This window comes from Bos mutus, chromosome 14, assembly GCF_027580195.1.
Source record: "Bos mutus isolate GX-2022 chromosome 14, NWIPB_WYAK_1.1, whole genome shotgun sequence".
NCBI lineage: Eukaryota > Metazoa > Chordata > Mammalia > Artiodactyla > Bovidae > Bos > Bos mutus.
The window spans coordinates 11,358,640-11,378,204 of NC_091630.1; positions in this window are offsets into that span (position 1 = coordinate 11,358,640).

Consider the following 19,565-nt stretch of genomic DNA (forward strand, 5'->3'; position numbering starts at 1 on the left):
CAGCAGATCATAGGTCAGTTCTCTGCCCGCCACTGGCTTGAGATGTTAGTTTATTTGTCTGCTACAGTTCCCTCATTTGTCAAAAAAAAAAAAAAAAGAAGGGAGAGAGGGAAAGAGGAAAGGAAGGTGGAAGGGAGGGAAGAAAGAAAAGAACAGGAAAGAAGCTGCTAATAACACCTATGTTTACGGGAAACTGTAGACTTAGCACAACCACAGAGTGATCTGTTATTACAAGGGAACCTCAACACCCTCCCAGCCTCTCCGTCCCCCATCATTGGAAGTCTGCTTCTGTACCTGGGTCTCCCCCAGCCCTGCTCCGGAGGCCCGGGTCTGGGAGCCTGCCTCGGTGGTCTTCAGAGTGGGAAGCAAGCCTGATTAGCAGAGCCGTGCACTCCATGAAAGAACCCTCACCGAATCTGCTTTGGTCTTCATTTTCCTGTTAGTGGAAACGCTCCCATATTTACATTTCTGCAGGAAAAAAACAGGACCAGGATTCACAGTTCCCAATTTGCAATACTGATTCCGTGTGCTAGGATGGTTCATGATTAGCTTCCAACAGTTTTAAAAAGGCTTCCTTCTCTATGACTTTGAGACAGTGGGAGTGGGCACATGGCCATGTGGTGGGAACATTCTCACGTGGGAAGCCTTGAATCCACCCCCTTGACCCTTCCTCCAAGGGCATCCTGCCTGGTCCTGGCCATTCTACCCTCCAAGGCCTGAGCCTTGGCCCTCTGTTGGCAGGACCCCCAGGATGTGGCCCAGCCCCGGGCCTCATACACCTGTCCGGACACTCTGCATTTCTTGGGATCCCATTTGAGGGGCACCTGCAATCTCTGCTGTCCCTTAGGCAGGGGCCTTCCCTGTGAGCTGAGCCTGCAGGGGGACCCGGTCTGCCAGGATTTCATGCCAACCCGGACCTGCTACTGGTCACCTGCTCCACCAGTCCCCCAGGCGCCCGTCCTCAGCTCATCCACGCCCCACCGCCCCTGCCTGCCTCAGCAGACACATGTCTGATTGAAGCAGGGAGCGTGCCCCAGCAAGACATCTTATTTCCCAAACCCTGGATCACATATTACCTCCCATTTCCTTCTCCTGACGACTCACTACCACAAGAGGAATGTTGTATCAACAGAAGACGAGCTCCAGCTCTGTTTTCTCAGGTAACACCACCCGTGGCTCCAGTGTTATTAAAGTCACTGGTGTTGACTGGGGAGCCCTGCGATGGTAGTCTCTGATGCTGCTTGCTATTTCTCCCCATGATTGCGCCCTTCCAGCCCGCCTAGAGTCCCAGAAACACACCCTCCTCATTCATGCTGCATGCTGTCTTCTTCCTTCCTTGTTATTGGATGACTTTTCACTTGGCCTTTTCCGCAGATCAGCCCCTCAGAATGCCATCTGGAAGAATGGAGAGTGGAAACACACTGCTTTAAATTAAAAAGCAAAAAAAAAAAAATGTAAAGAGAGAGAAAGAGATTTTTCATCACCCTGAATTAGACCCAATTTCCCATTCTGTCACCACTCTCCCAGGGGCTGGCACCTTCTTGAGAAGCTGTCCCTATTTCTTCTGACTGTGACAGAGGGGGGCAGGGAGAGAGAGAGGGGGGAAGTCATCCAATGCCTTGGATAGATTTGGCTGGATTGATGTCATTGCTCATTAAGGAAACAGGCAATCTGCTTCTCATTCTCATTGGAGAAAATAAATCTGCACAGAACCCAGCCAAATAATGTGTAGCAAATGATCAATGTTATCTGAGGGAGAAGATGATTGATCCTTTATTTCTTACACCGTCTCATGCATAATGCATCAGCTCCACGATGTCCTCAGCTTGCCTCAGGACCTAGTTGTGATGTACCGTATTACCATGCACGACACTTACTCTGAATTTCTACTGACAATCTCCATATCCCTGAGCTAGTGGCAGCCAGGAAGGCTTCAGAATTCAAGAGTCCCTGATAGTGGCATGTTGGATTTTTTCACATCCCTTCCAGGCCTTTTTACAAACACATGCATGACTCATGGAAAGTCACGGGGACTTCATGTCTCCACAGCCTCTAATACAAAACAGAATTGGAAACGTTAGCTTCTTTTAGAATATCAGATAAAAGATGAGAAAAGTACGAATCTTTTAAGGAGTCAAAAATGAAAGAGATGGCTAACAAGCAAACTGAATCATGTTTACTTTGCACAGTGATGATTAAGTTTCAGAGGATCAAGGTATTTGTGATTTTGGTGAAAGTTGGTGCCTTACATGTTGCGTTTTAGGTTGATATTGTTTTGCACCCATTGCTCCTCACTCATTAAAATAATGATAGTGACAATGATGATAACAATGGAACTAGTATGTAGACATGTATTTGACAGGCTTTGAGTCCAGCACTAAACACGTGTTATCTCATGTAATGAAAATTGAGGCTCAGAGAATGTAATTAACATGCCCACAGTTCACAGCTAAAAACCAAGAGATTGCAGAGGCAACACTAGTAATCTGTACATGTGAATGCTACCAGAGTGGGACTGGGGCCAAAATGGAAAAATCAAAATGGATTATCCAAGTGTAATTGTCATCTTCAATAACTAAGCTGGCAGAAGGCTTGGTGTATCTAGCAAAATGCAGAGAGCTGCTGAGCTCTTACTATGAGCCAGTCATCATACTAGATTCTTTACATAAATTTCAATAGTAATAATAATGTTAAAATAAATAAGCAGTCAGTGGAGTATAATGTCATCCTTCTACTGGTTATTAAGTAATTGCTTCTCAGTTTCAAATCACCCATCTCTGTTCCACTCTCCATGCTGGGGCTGAGACTCATTTCCGCAGACCTCTTTTCTGCTTTGCCAGCTGCTGCCTGTTAGGCTCTGCCCATATAGGGCACCAGAGAGCGACTTGCAAGGCTGCAGGAGGAAGGGAGATGTGAAGCTTCTGTTTTCTTTCCTGTGCTTGTCAGCATCAGCTCAGCAACACTTCCTAGCGCTGGTGGCGGCAGCTCATTCCAGCTTGCGGTGGAAGTCTCCATCCCAGTGGCAACAGTGAGTCAACCACGTGGTTTTTCTAACACCTACAGAACCAGACGCATGATGCTGCCCTCCTTCAGCGACCCCCGCCCAGCCACCGGGCACAGCCTCCCGGGAGGCCCACACCCAAGCTCTGCAGGGCCCCTCCTCCAGTCTTCTGAGTTTTAAGAAGTCCAGCTTGTTCCTTTGGTTTCCCCAGCCCAGGAGTGGTAGCTGCTTCCTGCATCATCACCTCCGTGATTTCTAGATATTCATTTTTAACTTTGTCATTTGTCCAATACCAGATTACCAACTCTTATATTAAACTCTTTCTGTTTATACAACTGATACAGCTGCCGCCTCCTGACTGGAACCCGAGTGGTACAACTCTCAGTTCAGAGAAGAAAGTAAGTTGCTCACATTCAGTGCTGAGTTGATTTAGAGGAGTTGAGGTGAAATCAAACTCTTGGGCTGTCTGGTTCTCCAATTCCCCAAAATGCTTCCCCAAACAAGGCAATGGTATTTATTTTTAGCCTAATAAACATCTGGAATCTGTGTAAAATGATGGCGTTGCATGCATTTCAGTTTCTTATCAATATTTTATTGATAAAAATAATGACTATCGTGTCTATAAAGTGGATTCCACCACACTGAAATGCCTTGTGCAGTGAGTTAGTCTGCTTCTGTGTTTAATACAACTCTCTCTCAAGGTCAAGAAAATGCCATGCAACCCTCTACCTGTGTGCCCAGTGATCACAACACCTGCACAGTTCTAGCTCTGAAATGAAAATTTGGGCAGAGAACAAGAAATGAGCTGTAACCCAAGCCATCTTAAATCTCAAAGTAAAAAAGACATCCAAAAGCTCAAAAAGATCTTGGTAGATTTGTCACTTGTATCTAGCAGGACTCCATGATGTAATGTCAGATACCTCAGAGACCAAGACAGTGTAGGGTTCAAGGGCCTACCACATGCACTGAAATGGAAAGTGACCTCAGAACCACCAGGGCAGCAGGGTGACTGTTACAGCTACATCTGCTCTCTGAGACCTACTATGGTTGACGGATGCAAAGCCTAAGAATATTGGGAGTTCAAAATCTACACGATCAGAAGCCAAGGATCAGAAATGGTTCCCAGAAGAGAGCACTCAGGCCTCTCCAGGACATGATATGTACTACGGTGAGCTCTGTTTATTTAGGCAAATAGGCCTAGAAATATTTACAAGTCTCATGTTAACCCAGGTCCACAGCATGCATATTAAAATGAAAGCAGAAGTTTTTATGCCACTTGAGATTGAGATCTACACTCACAGACATACACACACACACACACAATTTCTCCTCAGAAAATTTTGCTGTTTTCCAAGTCAGGTGCATAATATTAGTTGTTTTTTTGTTTTGTTTTGTTTTTTGCTTACTGTGTGTTAAAGTGTAAATGTAATGGGAAAGACTATCTTTTCTCTATATATTTACAAATTCACCCAACGGTCATATTGCAGTGAGCCCATTTGAAATATATGACCAACACATTTCTAGGAAATCCCGACAGAGCCCATGGGATATAATGAGTAATTTGACCAACCTGGCGGCCTAAACCACAGAGAAAGGTAGAGTGGTGGCCTACGGAGAAAAACTGTCACCCTCCTCCGACGTAATGCTTCATTGTAAATAAGTGCCCTTGGCAGCAACTGCCACAGCATCACACATCCAGCGGATACCTAATAAATACTGGTTGCCTCTGATAACGCTGACAGACCACAAAGGCATTATAATGAATAGTGGGTGGTAAAAATATATATAGGTAATGGTTTCGTAGTGGTTGTCTCTTTCAACAGCAGTTTAGAACAATCCCGCTATTATGGTATAGACAGATAACACGAGGCGTGAAAACTGAAACTCCCTCATCTTGTGTCACCTAAGGAAAAAAGAACAAAGATGAGGCCACAAGTTTCCTTTTAGTAACGTCAAAGAAACGTCAAAGAATTCACTGCTCATCTGGAGGCTGTTCTCAAGAATCTACACCCTTTAAATTCAGAGGCAGTTGGGAAATAACCACCCATTGTAACCAAGAATGGTAAAAGTCAATATAGAAGAGATAATTAATGGTCAACATAATTAGTGGTCCTAAGAGTCCATGTTGTAAATGTGCTGCTGCACAGACTTGGGAATTCACCAAGCCCAACAGCTAAGGGATAGAACGTAGGGAATTGAAGTCAGAATGTAAACCAACCTTATTTATCTCATCTGTAAAGAAGAGGAGTATCAACAGAAGATGATGTGTAGTCAAGGAAAAGGAAGGCCAGAAATAAACATGATTTGGAAAGATATATGCACCCCAGTGCATATTTCAGCAGTATTTATTTATAACAGCAGGACATGGAAGCCACCTAAATGTCCATCAGTGAAGGAGTGGATAAAGAAGATGTGGTACAGATATACAACAGAATATTACTCAGCCACGAAAAAGAATGAAATAATGCCATTTGCAGTGACATGGACGGACCTAGGGATTGTCATACTGAGGGAAGTAAGTCGAACAGAGAAAGGAAAATATCACGCAATATAGCTTAAGTGTAGAATCTAAAAAATATAGTACAAATGAACTTATTTACAAAACAGAAATACAGTCACAGAAAGCAAACTTACAGTTATTAAGGGGATAAGTAGGGAGGAGGGATAAATTGGGAGACTGGGATTGATATATATACACTATTATACATAAAATAGATAACTATTAGATAACTAATAAGAAGCTACCACATAGCACAGGGCACTCTACTCAATACTCTGTGATGACCTATATGAAAAGAACCTAAAAAAAAGAGTGGAGATATATATGTATATAGGCTTCCCAGCTGGCACTAGGGGTAAAGAACCTGCCTGCCAGTGCAGGAGATGTAAGAGATGCCAGTTCAATCCCTGGATCAGGAAGATCCCCTAAAGGAGGAAACAGCAACCCACTCCAGTATTCCTTCCTAGAGAATCCCATGGACAGAGGAGCCTGGTGGACTGCGGTCCATAGAATCGCAGAGTCGGACATGACTGAAGCGACTTAGCATGAACACACACACATATGTATATACCTGATTTATTTTGCTGTACAGAAGAAACTTACACAACATTGTAAATCAGCTATATTCCAATAAAATTAACTTTAAAAAAGGAAAAGGAAAGCCAAAGAACATGAATTCGTAGTGTTTATCCAACAGTGAAGTGAAGTGAAGTGGCTAAGTCGTGTCCGACTCTTTGCGACCCCATGGACTGTAGCCTACCAGTCTCCTCAGTCCATGGAATTTTCCAGGCAAGAGTACTGAAGTGGGTTGCCATTTCCTTCTCCAGGGGATTTTCCCAACCCAGGAATCGAACCCGGGTCTCCCGCATTGCAGGCAGACGCTTTACCATCTGAGCCACCAGGGAAGACCTCTTTAGTGCCAGCTGGGAAGCCTATATACATCTTTATCTCCACTCTTTTTAGGTTCTTTTCATATAGGTCATTACAGAGTATTGAGTAGAGTGCCCAGTGCTATATTAGTTATCTAAGAATTATCTATTTATGTATAGTAGTGTATATATATCAATCCCAATCTCCCAATTTATCCAATAGTGAACAAGAGATAAACATTGTATTCAGTTCAGTTCAGTCGCTCAGTCGTGTCCAACTTGTTGCGACCCCATGAATCGCAGCACGCCAGGCCTCCCTGTCCATCACCAACTCCCGGATAGTATATCATATTATAGTTTCAAAATTGCTTTGATATTCTATGCTCCATTTGATCTTAACAGTGCCATGTTTAAGCTGATAGAACTGACATCTGTAGATGAAGTATTAAGAGATTTGGAGAGTTCAATGACTTCCAAAGAGATAGAGATAACTGAAAAAAGCCTATCTCCAAATTAAGGACTGTCCCTCTGTCCCTGAGCCCAGAAGGCCTTGTTTAATGCTTGCATAATACTTTTCTCATGATAATTTTAATAGTCTTACATGCAGTGACATTTTCAGAGTAGCTATTCTCAGAACAACTTTCTTTCATATGTGCATGGACTTATGTGTTTCTCACACACCAGGGTGATTGCACTAATATTAACGTACCTTTACAGCCTGGGCTTTGAACTGTTTATTTAATTTAGTTATAATTTTTTGGTATTGACCATCTGGTGACGTCCACGTGTAGTCTTCTCTTGTGTTGTTGGAAGAGGGAGTTTGCTATGACCAGTGCGTTCTCTTGACAAAACTGTGTTAGCCTTTGCCCTGCATTGTTTTGTACTCCAAGGCCAAATTTGCCTGTTACTCCAGGTATCGCTTGATTTCCTACTTTTGCATTCCAGTCCCCTATAATGAAAAGGACATCTTTTGGGGGTATTAGTTCTAGAAGGTCTTGTAGGTCTTCATAGAACCATTCAACTTCAGTTTCTTCAGCATTACTGATTGGGGCATAGACCTGGATTACTGTGATATTGAATGGTTTGCCTTGGAAACGAACAGAGATCATTCTGTCATTTTTGAGATTGCATTCAAGTACTGCATTTCGGTCCCTTTTGCTAACTATGAGGGCTATGCCATTTCTTTTAAGCAATTCTTGCCCACAGTAGTAGATACAATGATCATCTAAGTTAAATTCACCCATTCCAGTCCATTTTAGTTTGCTGATTCCTAAAATGTCGACGTTCACTCTTGCCATCTCCTGTTTGACCACTTCCAATCTGCCTTGATTCATGGACCTAACATTCCAGGTTCCTATGCAATATTGCTCTTTACAGCATCGGACTTTACTTCCATCACCAGTCATAGACACAACTGGATGTTGTTTTTGCGTGGGCTCCATCTCTTCATTCTTTCTGGAGTTATTTCTCCACTGATCTCCAGTAGCATATTAGGCACCTACCGACCTGGGGAGTTCCTCTTTCAGTATCCTATCTTTTTGCCTTTTCATACTGTTCATGCGGTTCTCAAGGCAAGAATACTGAGGTGATTTTCCATTCCCTTTGCCAGTGGACCACATTTGGTCAGAATACCAGATACCTGACCTGCCTCCTGAGAAATCTGTATACAGATCAAGAAGCAAAAGTTAGAACTGAACATGAAACAACAGACTGGTTCCAAATAGGGAAAGGAGTACATCAAGGCTGTATATTGTCACCCTGTTTATTTAACTTGAATGCAGAGTACATCATGAGAAATGCTGGGCTGGATGAAGCACAAGCTGGAATCAAGATTGAAGAGAGAAACATCAATAACATCAGACACACATATGACACCACCCTTATGGCAGAAAGCGAAGAACTAAAGAGCCTCTTGATAAAAGTGAAAGAGGTGAGAGAAAACATTGGCTTAAAGCTCAACATTCAGGAAACTAAGATCATGGCATTCGGTCTCATCATTACATGGCAAATAGATGGGGAAACAATGGAAGCAGTGACAGACTTTATTTTCCTGGGCTCCAAAATCACTGCAAATGGTGACTGCAGCCATGAAATTAAAAGATGCTTACTCCCTTGAAGAAAAGCTATGACAAACCTAGACAGCATATTAAAAAACAGAAGCATTACTTTGCCAACAAAAGTCCATCTAGTCAAAACTATAATTTTTCCAGTAGCCATGTATGGATTTGAGAGGTGGACTATAAAGAAAGCTGAGCTCTGAAGAACTGATGCTTTTGAACTGTGGTGTTGGAGAAGATTCTTGAGAGTCCCTTGGACTGCAAGGAGATCCAACCAGTCCATCCTAAAGAAAATCAGTCCTGAATATTCATTGGAAGGACTGATGCTGAAGCTGAAACTCCAATACTTTGGCCACCTGATGCAAAGAACTGACTCATTGGAGAAGACCCTGATGCTGGGAAAGATTGAAGGCGAGAGGAGAAGGGGACGACAGAGGATGAGATGGTTGGATGGCAACACCAACTTAATGGACAGGAGTTTGAGCAAGCTCTGGGAGTTGGTGATGGACAGGGAAGCCTGGCGTGCTGCAATCCATGGGGTCACAAAGAGTTGGACACGACTGAGAGACTGAACTGAATTGAACTGGTCATTTCTGACTGCCTGTTGTGTGTACCAGAAGTGGACTAGATGCTGCATATAAAAGAGGTGAATAAGCTATGTGCTTTGATTTTAAAAAATGACATTTTTTGTATTTTTCCTACTTTTAAAAGCAACTTAGGTGTTTTTTAGAATTTTTGAAAAACATAAAATATATAAAGAAGGAAAAAATTGCCTATAAACAACCGCCAAATGTTAAATATTAATACGATTAACATTTTGGAGTATTTCCTTCTCAGTTCAGTTGAGTTCAATTCAGTCGCTCTGTCGTCTCCAACTCTTTGTGACCCCATGAATCGCAGCACGGCAGGCCTCCCTGTCCATCATCAACTCCTGGAATTCACACAAACTCACGTCCATCGAGTCGATGATGCCATCTAGCCATCTCCTTCTTCGTCATCCCCTTCTCCTCCTGTCCCCAATCCCTCCCAGCATCAGAGCCTTTTCCAATGAGTCAACTCTTCACATGAGGTGGCCAGAGTATTAGAGTTTCAGCTTTAGCATCAGTCCTTCCAATGAACACCCAGGACTGATCTCCTTTAGAATGGACTGGTTGGATCTCCTTGCAGTCCAAGGGACTCTCAAGAGTCTTCTCCAACACCACAGTTCAAAAGCATCAATTCTTCTGCGCTCAGCTTTCTTCACAGTCCAACTCTCATATCCATGCATGACCACTGGAAAAACCATAGCCTTGACTAGACAGACCTTTGTTGGCAAAGTAATGTCTCTGCTTTTGAATATGCTATCTAGGTTGGTCATAACTTCCCTTCCAAGGACTAAGTGTCTTTTAATTTCATGGCTGCAATCACCATCTGCAGGGATTTTGGAGCCCCCCCAGTTTCCCATGAAGTGATGGGCCCAGATGCCATGATCTTCGTTTTATGAATGTTGAGCTTTAAGCCAACTTTTTCACTCTCCTCTTTCACTTTCATCAAGAGGCTTTTTAGCTCCTCTTCACTTTCTGTCATAAGGGTGGTGTCATCTGCATATCTGAGGTTATTGATATTTCTCCCAGCAATCTTGATTCCAGCTTGTGTTTCTTCCAGCCCAGCATTTCTCATGATGTACTCTGCATAGAAGTTAAATAAGCAGGGTGACAGTATACAGCCTTGATGTACACCTTTTCCTATTTGGAACCAGTCTGTTGTTCCATGTCCAGTTCTAACTGGTGCTTCCTGACCTGCATACAAATTTCTCAAGAGGCAGGTCAGGTGGTCTGGTATTCCCATCTCTTGAAGAATTTTCCACAGTTTATTGTGATCCACACAGTCAAAGGCTTTGGCATAGTCAATAAAGCAGAAATAGATGTTTTCCTGGAACTCTCTTCCTTCTTCCATGATCCAGCAGATGTTGGCAATTTGATCTCTGGTTCCTCTGCCTTTTCTAAAACCAGCTTGAACATCAGGAAGTTCATGGTTCACATATTGCTGAAGCCTAGCTTGGAGAATTTTGAGCATTACTTGACTATAGTGTGAGATGAGTACTATTGTGCGGTAGTTTGAGCATTCTTTGGCATTGCCTTTCTTTGGGATTGGAATGAAACTGACCTTTTCCAGTCCTGTGGCCACTGCTGAGTTTTCCAAATTTGCTGGCATATTGAGCACAGCACTTTCACAGCATCATCTTTCAGAATTTGAAGTAACTCAACTGGCAATGGCACCCCATTCCAGTACTCTTGCCTGGAAAATTCCATGGACGGAGGAGCCTGGTAGGCTGCAGTCCATAGGGTCGCTAAGAGTCAGGCACGACTGAGTGACTTCACTTTCACTTTTCACTTTCATGCATTGGAGAAGGAAATGGCAACCCACTCCAGTGTTCTTGCCTGGAGAATCCCAGGGGCGGGGGAGCCTGGTGGGCTGCCGTCTATAGGGTCTCACAGAGTCGGACACGACTGAGGAGACTTAGCAGCAGCAGCAGCAGCAACTGGAATTCCATCACCTCCACTAGCTTTGTTCGTAGTAATGCTTTCTAAGGCCCACTTGACTTCACATTGCAGGATGTCTGGCTCCATGTGAGTGATCACACCATTGTGATTATCTTGGTCATGAAGATCTTTTTGTACAGTTCTTCTGTGTATTCTTGCCACCTATCTTCTGCTTCTGTTAGGTCCATACGATTTCTGTCCTTTATCGAGCCCATCTTTGCATGAAATGTTACCTTGGTGTCTCTAATTTTCTTGAAGAGATCTCTAGTCTTTCCCATTCTGTTGTTTTCCTCTATTTCCTTCTAGTGTTTCATGAATAAGTGTATCTGCCTATCTATCTAAATGTGTATGTTCTTCTCTATAATATTTTAATGCAAGAAAGGAAATTTTTTCTTTCCTTTCTTTAATGTGAATTTTAGTTCACATTAAAATTTGTTTCTTCCACATTCCATTAAATATGACTTAGCCCTTAACGTACCTGAATTGGGGGCTGGCCAATGACTCCTTTGCGACTGTTGAAGACCTCAAAGGCTTTTGCAACCTGGGAAGGCTGGGAAAGCTTCTGACCTGAAGCTGTGGTCCCAGCCCTCACAGATCATTCAGTGGTGGAGCTCCCTGGGGTCAGGACACACAGGGGCCTAATGTTCAGGCTTAGATCTTCAAGGTCCCTGCACACCTGTGGGGCTCTTAGAACAGAACCTGGGAGCAGAAACCCATCACTTGATTCTTCCATCTCTTAGTCTTAAGAAATCCAACTCTCTCCCTGGGTCTCTGTCACCCTTGAATCCTCTCTTCACTGCAGTCAAGCAAAAGGCTCAGTTTGCTCACTCTTGCTATGACTGAAATACCAAAGACATCAATCCATTTTGGAGCAGGGGTCTCCAATCTCACAAGCCTGGCTCTTCAGCAGTGAGAGGGTAGGGGAAAATTACATTTCCATCCCCTTGGTAATGATTATTCAGTAGGAAAAAGACAAGGTGCTATTTAACTTATTAATTACATATGCTGTCAATATTGCTCTCTACCTGTATTTAAATTTAAACGATACATAAGCACACAGTTTTGTTTCTTGCTTTTTAACTTGATGCTATATCATGAACATAAAACCCACACTTTAAAATACTTTAAAAGAATCAGAGTTTTCCTACTTTTTGATGTTACAAAGTGTTCTGAAATCAACATTTTTGAGCATAAATCTGTTCAAATCTATGATCAATTTTTAGAATAAATGATGGGTTTCTGCACTCAAGGAGTTCACTCTGGCGTGGTAGGACAGGAAGACAATGAGAGAGAGTTTGCATGTGGGTGGTGGATTGGACAATGGAAACAGAATACGGGGCATGAGGTGACAAAAATGAGAAAGGCATTGGCAGTGGTGATGGGTTTGACAGGTTGTGTTTAGACCTTCTTCCTTAAGTCCTCTGACAGTCAGTGCAAACCTGAATGAGTGGTATGGTCTAAGCCCTTACTCCCTAAGAGTGGCGTTAGACCAGCAGCATCAGCTACCTGGGAACAGCTGTAAATGCAGAATCTCAGACCCCACTCTAGACCCTGATAAACTGTTGATGGCATCACTGTTATCCTAGGTCTTTGTGTTCTAGCCAGCTGATAAGCCTGCATACTTTTCTTACAGCCCAATTTCCTTTTCCAACAAACAAGAGCCTGGATTTGAAAATGCATGAGCAGTCATTGCTATTATGATGATGACTGTTATTACTATTACCTTGATTTTATAGTGTGTATTTTCTTTTAAGAGCTGAAAAAGCTTAAGAAATATTATATCACTAACCCTTACAGTATCATTGTGAAATAGGTAGGTGGTAAATATAAACAAGTGTCAATATTACACTAAATCATACTTAAGTATATGGTGTGAAATCCTAAGTGATCCAATGAAAGGGAATATCCTTTTGCTGCAGCTGAAGTATTTTATGTTTATATCTCTTATGTTAAATCTCCAAGTGATTGAGCTTGGTGACCCATTCTGTTTTTTCGCCACCTCTCCTTAAATAACATTCCTTTTGCATTTATGTGAAAAGAAATGAGATATTTTGAAAAAATTCTAGGTCTTAAGGAAATTTTACAAACCTGACTTTAGCAATGCCCATATGTAAGGGAAACAGAGACACTTAGAATTACAAATACAACTGAAATCAAAGGCTGTAATTTAATCCAGCCAGCTTCTATATTGACACGTTACTGAACTGAGTCTGACCCTTCTTATCTTCTTGTCAATCACTATGCCAGATTAATTCCAAACTTTGGTCATTTTTTTCCCATCACATTCATTAATTTATTATTTATCTTTAAAAATAATTAATTAAAAACCCTAAATACATTTTCTTTAAAAATAAATGTTATCTTAGTACCACAAATAGAAGACCAATAAGTTCTACTTGGTATAAGATAAAGTATTACAAAAAATGAACACCATAAAACCAAACTAACTTATTAAATTCTAGTCTTTATCCTTGGAGCCTGAGGCTTGCTCTCTCTTTGTTAAAAAGAGAGATTTAGCAAGTACTGGAGTGGTGTGAAAGATAGATTGGCACCAAACCGAGACTCTTTTCCTGAGGTAGTTAGGAGAATTAACAGAGTTACTAAGGGATTATTTTTCTGACTTTGTAATTTAATGTTATTTAATGCCTAGACATGTACTACTTTAAATAATTTCCCTAAACGCCCCTAATTTTGAACATTAACTCTCAGAAGTAATGAGAGTGCCCTACCCACAATTTCCCCCATTACTTGTAAATCCTCCAGCTAAATACTTCCTGCTCTGAGACAGGGTAAAGCTTCTTTCATCTGACATGACTTCTCTGACCGTCTGAATCTTTTCAGCCTTTAAGACTGACTCTAAATACCTCTGGGTGAGGCTCCTTGATTTGCTAGGTTTATGGAAACCTCAGCCTCTTTTAAGTTCCTTTTACAGCATTCACTTCGTATGTATCATACACCAACTTAATGGGTGATTGAGGATCTTCTTGTAGGGGAATGTGTTTTCATTACCAGCAGGTGGGTAAGCTTTCTGAGGGCAGCAGAATACCAGAAGCTCCCTCTTGGTTTGGTGCCCTTGCAAGGAACAGGTGTTCAGTCAGTAACTGTTGCTTTGAGATGAAATTTCTCTGACTCTGCTCTATTTGTGGTTTGAAAATTCATGTGCTAACAGCGACTGTATCTACAGGAGATTGATAGCTCCCAGGGTTCCTGATTTACTTTGCCACTCTCTTCAGGGCCGTTGCAGCAGAAGTAGAAAGTTTCAGCAGCCTAATTTGTGCTTTGACCTGAAAGACGTGGTTTGTGCTATTTGTGACATTCTTAGGGACCTTAGAGAAGCCGTTAACTCAGATAAGGTAAATTCAACCAGATGGAAACCTTGGATTTGGATTCAACCTACTAGCCCAGCCATTAGAATTCATAGAAAGCATCCCTTAAGAAGAGGCAAAGGAAGCATCTTAGACCACCTGACACGGTTTTCGTTATTCAGATCATCACATTATAACTTCTTCCTTCAGTGCGCAATACTTTTCATATCCTCCCTACCATGATATGATTTTCAGTTTCATCCTTCCTTTTGGGTTCTATTTACCTGGTTGATTAACTGTATATGTCTCATATCCTTAAAGGCAATTGTTTCTAACATGTGGATGCAATATTCCCTGTAACATCCCCAAATTTACAAACACACTGAAATCTTGATATTTCACTTGGGTAAAACTGAAAGTATGGAGATCATTATCTAAATACCGATAACTTTCCCTGTTTGAAATCTTTCCATTGTGTAAGGTTATACTTGATACAACTTTTAAGATATTTGATGGCTGTAAGGACTTTCTTTGGGAATATACACTTATTCTGGAGGCCTTATTTCTGACTAGAAGCTTTTCAAAATTTCTTTTCAGAAACAGCTACAGTACATTTTAAACAACACAGAAAATTACTATAAAAGACTGGAACACACATAGGAACAGAGATGTCAGATTCAACCGAGCAAATCCATCGTTCCTTCTTATTTTTGGTTAGAGGTGTTGAAATTGCATAAAATTGCCTTGATTTGTAGGAATATTAAAGGGTTAATCTGTTTCGTTTACTTAAGTATTCCAAACCACGATGAAAACATTTTTGCACCTAAGAGGAAAGATTGTGGGTGAAAAACTGAAGATACATGATTTATCACTCCCCTCACAAATAAAATTTATTCATTGCATCCACCAGCCATCACACAGATGGTCAGAAAATTGGCTTTGTGTAGGGATGTGGATTCAGGCATGAATATTAATATGAGACAGATGTAAACGCATATTAATATGCATTTGCTTTGCATGGACTGACATTACAATATTTTCATTAAAGAAACTGCATTTGAAAAGAAAGTATAGGTCACCTTTTACAAAGCATAAAATTGTACGGTAGAATATATTTGTGGGCTCTGAAAAACTACTGTTGATAAGAAAGGAAGAATGAATACTGAATCTGTAGTTGGATGTTTACAACATAGCCACAGAGGCATCAGAAAGATTTTGCTCCTCTTATTACAATTAAACTGTATTTTCGAACTTCAGCCATATAAGGTGCAAGCTGCCACTTGAGCAATCTAGGGAAGCAAAGCCCTGTTTGGATATGATACAGGGACTAGTATAAATTATGAGGAGTCTGAGATAAGCTAAACTATCTAGAAAGATCCATTCACATCCTAAGACACAAATTTTCAGTGTGTGGTTGCCGTAATGGCAGTGATTCATAAAAATATAAGATTTATGCAGGCATGGTACTTTGGGAATTTTTTTTTGGTGCAGGACAGCATTTATGCTCACATCAGCGCCAGCATCTGTGCTGTTAGTATCTGCTTATGGTAGCATTGTGCTTCCTTTCCAAGTGGAAGGAGAGAACGTGACATTGTAAAAAGCTATTCACAGGCTTGCTGCTTTGTACTCACAAACCATTCACAGGGTGGTTTGCCACTAAAATATTGCTTACTGGAGAGAACAGCAGCTTTCTTCTGTTTGCGAATCCCTTTAAACTGCTGTGTTGGCTCTTCAGACAAACATGATTACATCCCAGCACATGAACGTGCAAGTTAATAATTATAAATGATCTGTTATTGATTATTCACTTCAGTGACTTCACTAATCCTTCCAAAACCTCCATGAAGCTTCTGAATTCCATTCTCCAGCTCTGATTTCCCCCTGACTTTGTCACGCCTTTCTAACTGCCCATTCAAAAGATTCATCTGGAGGCCCAGCCATATGCCCGCAAATGGAGCTGACATCTCCCCACAGTACACGGAGTAGCGGAGGGAGCGTGGAGCCTGACCCAGGGTCAAGAAGCTTTGGGTTCGAATCCTGATTCTGCCTCTCACTGGCCACGTGACCCAGACAAAGAATGGAGCTTCTCTGAACCTCAGTTTCTCACGCGTAAACTAGGGGATAGTTTTGCCAATTTCTGAAGCTATTTTCACATAATTGCTTGGTTTGTTACATGTGAGAATTTGTGGGAAATTGCACCGCATGCCTGCTGCTGCTGCTCTGTGCGACCCAATGGACGGCAGCCCACCAGGCTCCCCCGTCCCTGGGATTCTCCAGGCCAGAACACTGGAGTGGGTTGCCATTTCCTTCTCCAATGCATGAAAGTGAAAAGTGAAAGTGAAGTCGCTCAGTCGCGTCCGACCCTCCGCGACCCCATGGACTGCAGCCCACCAGGCTCCTCCGTCCACGGGATTCCCCAGGCCAGAGGACTGGAGTGGGTGCCATCGCACATAGTAATTTCTCAGGTCTATTTTTACGGTTCTCTGTTTCTTTTACTGGCCCAGGTATTTTCTCAATCTCTCTGTCTTTTTACTCATTTATTGTTCATTCTGTCCCTTATTTGTCTTCACTGTCATCTTTTTGCTTTGGCCTCGATTACACTTCTCCTGGTGTATAACCACTTATTATACAATGATTTCCTAACTGGATTCCTTATCTCCTCATCCTAACCATGGGACAAGTTGATTTTCCTAAAGCACAGCACGGGCCAGATTTATCCTTTGTTCAAGGTCCTTAAAGGGCTAGCATTACATATCAAGTAAAACCCAAGACATTTGTTGGCAAGCAGGCCCTTTTTTTTCTTTTTTTGCTGAACCTTTAATCAGCCATCCAGGCCAGTCTCTGTCTTTTGGTGGCCCATCTCCAGGACTGCTTTTCCCCAAAACTTGCTCTCCCTGCCCTGCCTTGGCTTGGCCTGGATTCCTACAGGAAGTGGGCCTCCCCACATTATCTCCTGGTGGATTCCTACCCATCAGATAAGTCCTTGCATAGGAATCTTTTCCTCTGATCAGCCATAGCAGTTGGTTCCATGTTGCTGAAAAGTTTATTTGACTAACACATTTATGGAGCTCTTATTTATTTAACCTTCCTTATGGCTTGTAGCAGGTGTCCATTCTTAAGATGAAGAAACTGAGGTGTGGAGAGTTAGGTAATTCCCTTGATCACAGAGCTGTTAAGTAGAAGATTTGGGAATGCAATTCAGGTGGTCTGGCAGGATGTGTGTTGTTGACCACATGTGTTCTATGCCATGCTGCTTTTCAATTTCAAAATTTTAAATATGTCATGAGTTTTTTTTAACAGTCTTGTTCCTATTAATGTACTATTGTAGTTCTCTACCAAGTCTTCCATCAAAAAAATCAGAGACCATTTTTCTGGATTATTGAATCTTTTAACCTTTACTTCCAAGTTTGAAATCTTTCAAATATTGAAACCAGTGGTTGTCTGACAAGATTCTAGATGAGGTTAGCTATGTGATAGTGGACACTCTCTCTCTGTCTTTGTATGTACATATTAGATATTCATCACATATTTACCCATTTCATTTAGGGACTGATATAAAGTATTTTCACCCTGCTCTAAGTTGAGTTCAGTCGCTCAGTCATGTCCAACTCTTTGCGACCCCATGGACTGCAGCAACACAGGCCTCCCTGTCCATCATCAACTCCCAGAGTTTACTCAAACTCATGTCCATTGAGTCGGTGACATCATCCAACCATCTCATCCTCTGTCGCCCCCTTCTCCTCCTGCCTTTAATCTTTCCCCAGCATCAGGGTCTTTTCAAATGAGTCAGTTCTTCCTATCAGGTGGCCAAAGTACTGGAATTTCAGCTTCAGCATCAGTCCTTCCAATGAAAATTCAGGACTGTTTTCCTTTAGGATGGACTGGTTGGATCTCCTTGAAGTCCAGGAACTCTCAACAGTCTTCTCCAACACCGTAGTTCAAAAGCATTAATACTTCAGCGCTCAGCTTTCTTTATAGTCCAACTCTCACATCCATGCACGACTACTGGAAAAACCATAGCTTTGACTAGATAGACCTTTGTTGGCGAAGTAATGTCTCTGCTTTTTAATATGCTATCTAGGTTGGTCATAACTTTTCTTCCAAGGAGCAAGCATCTTTTAATTTCATGGCTGCAGTCACCATCTGCAGTGATTTTGGAGCCCAAAAAAATAAAGTCTCTCACTGTTTCCATTGTTTCCCCATCTATTTGCCATGAAGTGATGGGACTGGATGCCTTGATCCTGGTTTTCTGAATGTTGAGCTTTAAGCCAACTTTTTCACTCTCCTCTTTCACTTGCATCAAAAGGCTCTTTAGTTCTTCACTTTCTGCCATAAGTTCTTCTTCACTTTCTGCTAGGTGTCATCTGCATATCTGAGGTTATTGATATTTCTCCCAGCAATCTTGATTCCAGCTTGTGCTTCATCCAGCCCAGCATTTCTCATGATGTACTCTGCATATAAGTTAAACAAGCAGGGTGACAATATACAGCCTTGATGTACTCTTTTCCCTATTTGGAGCCAGGCTGCTGTTCCATGTCCATTTCCAACTGTTGCTTCCTGACCTGCATAGATTTCTCAGGAGGTCTGGTATTCCCATCTCTTTCAGAATTTTCCACAGTTTATTGTGACCCACACAGTCAAAGGCTTTGTCATAGTCATTAAAACAGAAATAGATATTTTTCTGGAACTATTTTGCTTTTTCGATGATCCAACAAATGTTGGCAATTTGTTCTCTGGTTCCTCTGCCTTTTCTAAATCCAGTTGAACATCTGGAAATTCACAGTTCACATACTGTTGAAGCCTGGTTTGGAGAATTTTGAGCATTACTTTACTAGCGTATGAGATGAGTGCAATTGTGCAGTAGTTTGAGCATTCTTTGGCATTGCCTTTCTTTGGGATTGGAATGAAAGCTGATCCTTTCCATTACTCTGGCCACTGCTGAGTTTTCCAAATTTGCTGGCATATTGAGTGCAGCACTTTCACAGCATCATCTTTTAAGATTTGAAATAGCTCAACTGGAATTCCATCCCCTCCACTAGCTTTGTTCGTAGTGATGCTTCCTAAGGCCAACTTGACTTCACATTCCAGGATGTCACCCTGCTCTGTCTTCCTTTATATCGTTTATACATGTTCATATACTGAAGATTCTCAACAAGATGGAATGTCTTGCACTAAGCAGACCAAGAACAGTCCTCTGCCTCTAGGCATTCAGTAGTCTCTAGGTGGAACACAAGCCTGTTTTACTCCCTGCTTTATTTCCAGTGCCTAGCATATCATCTGGAATATGGCTAGGAAACAAATGCTCAAAGAA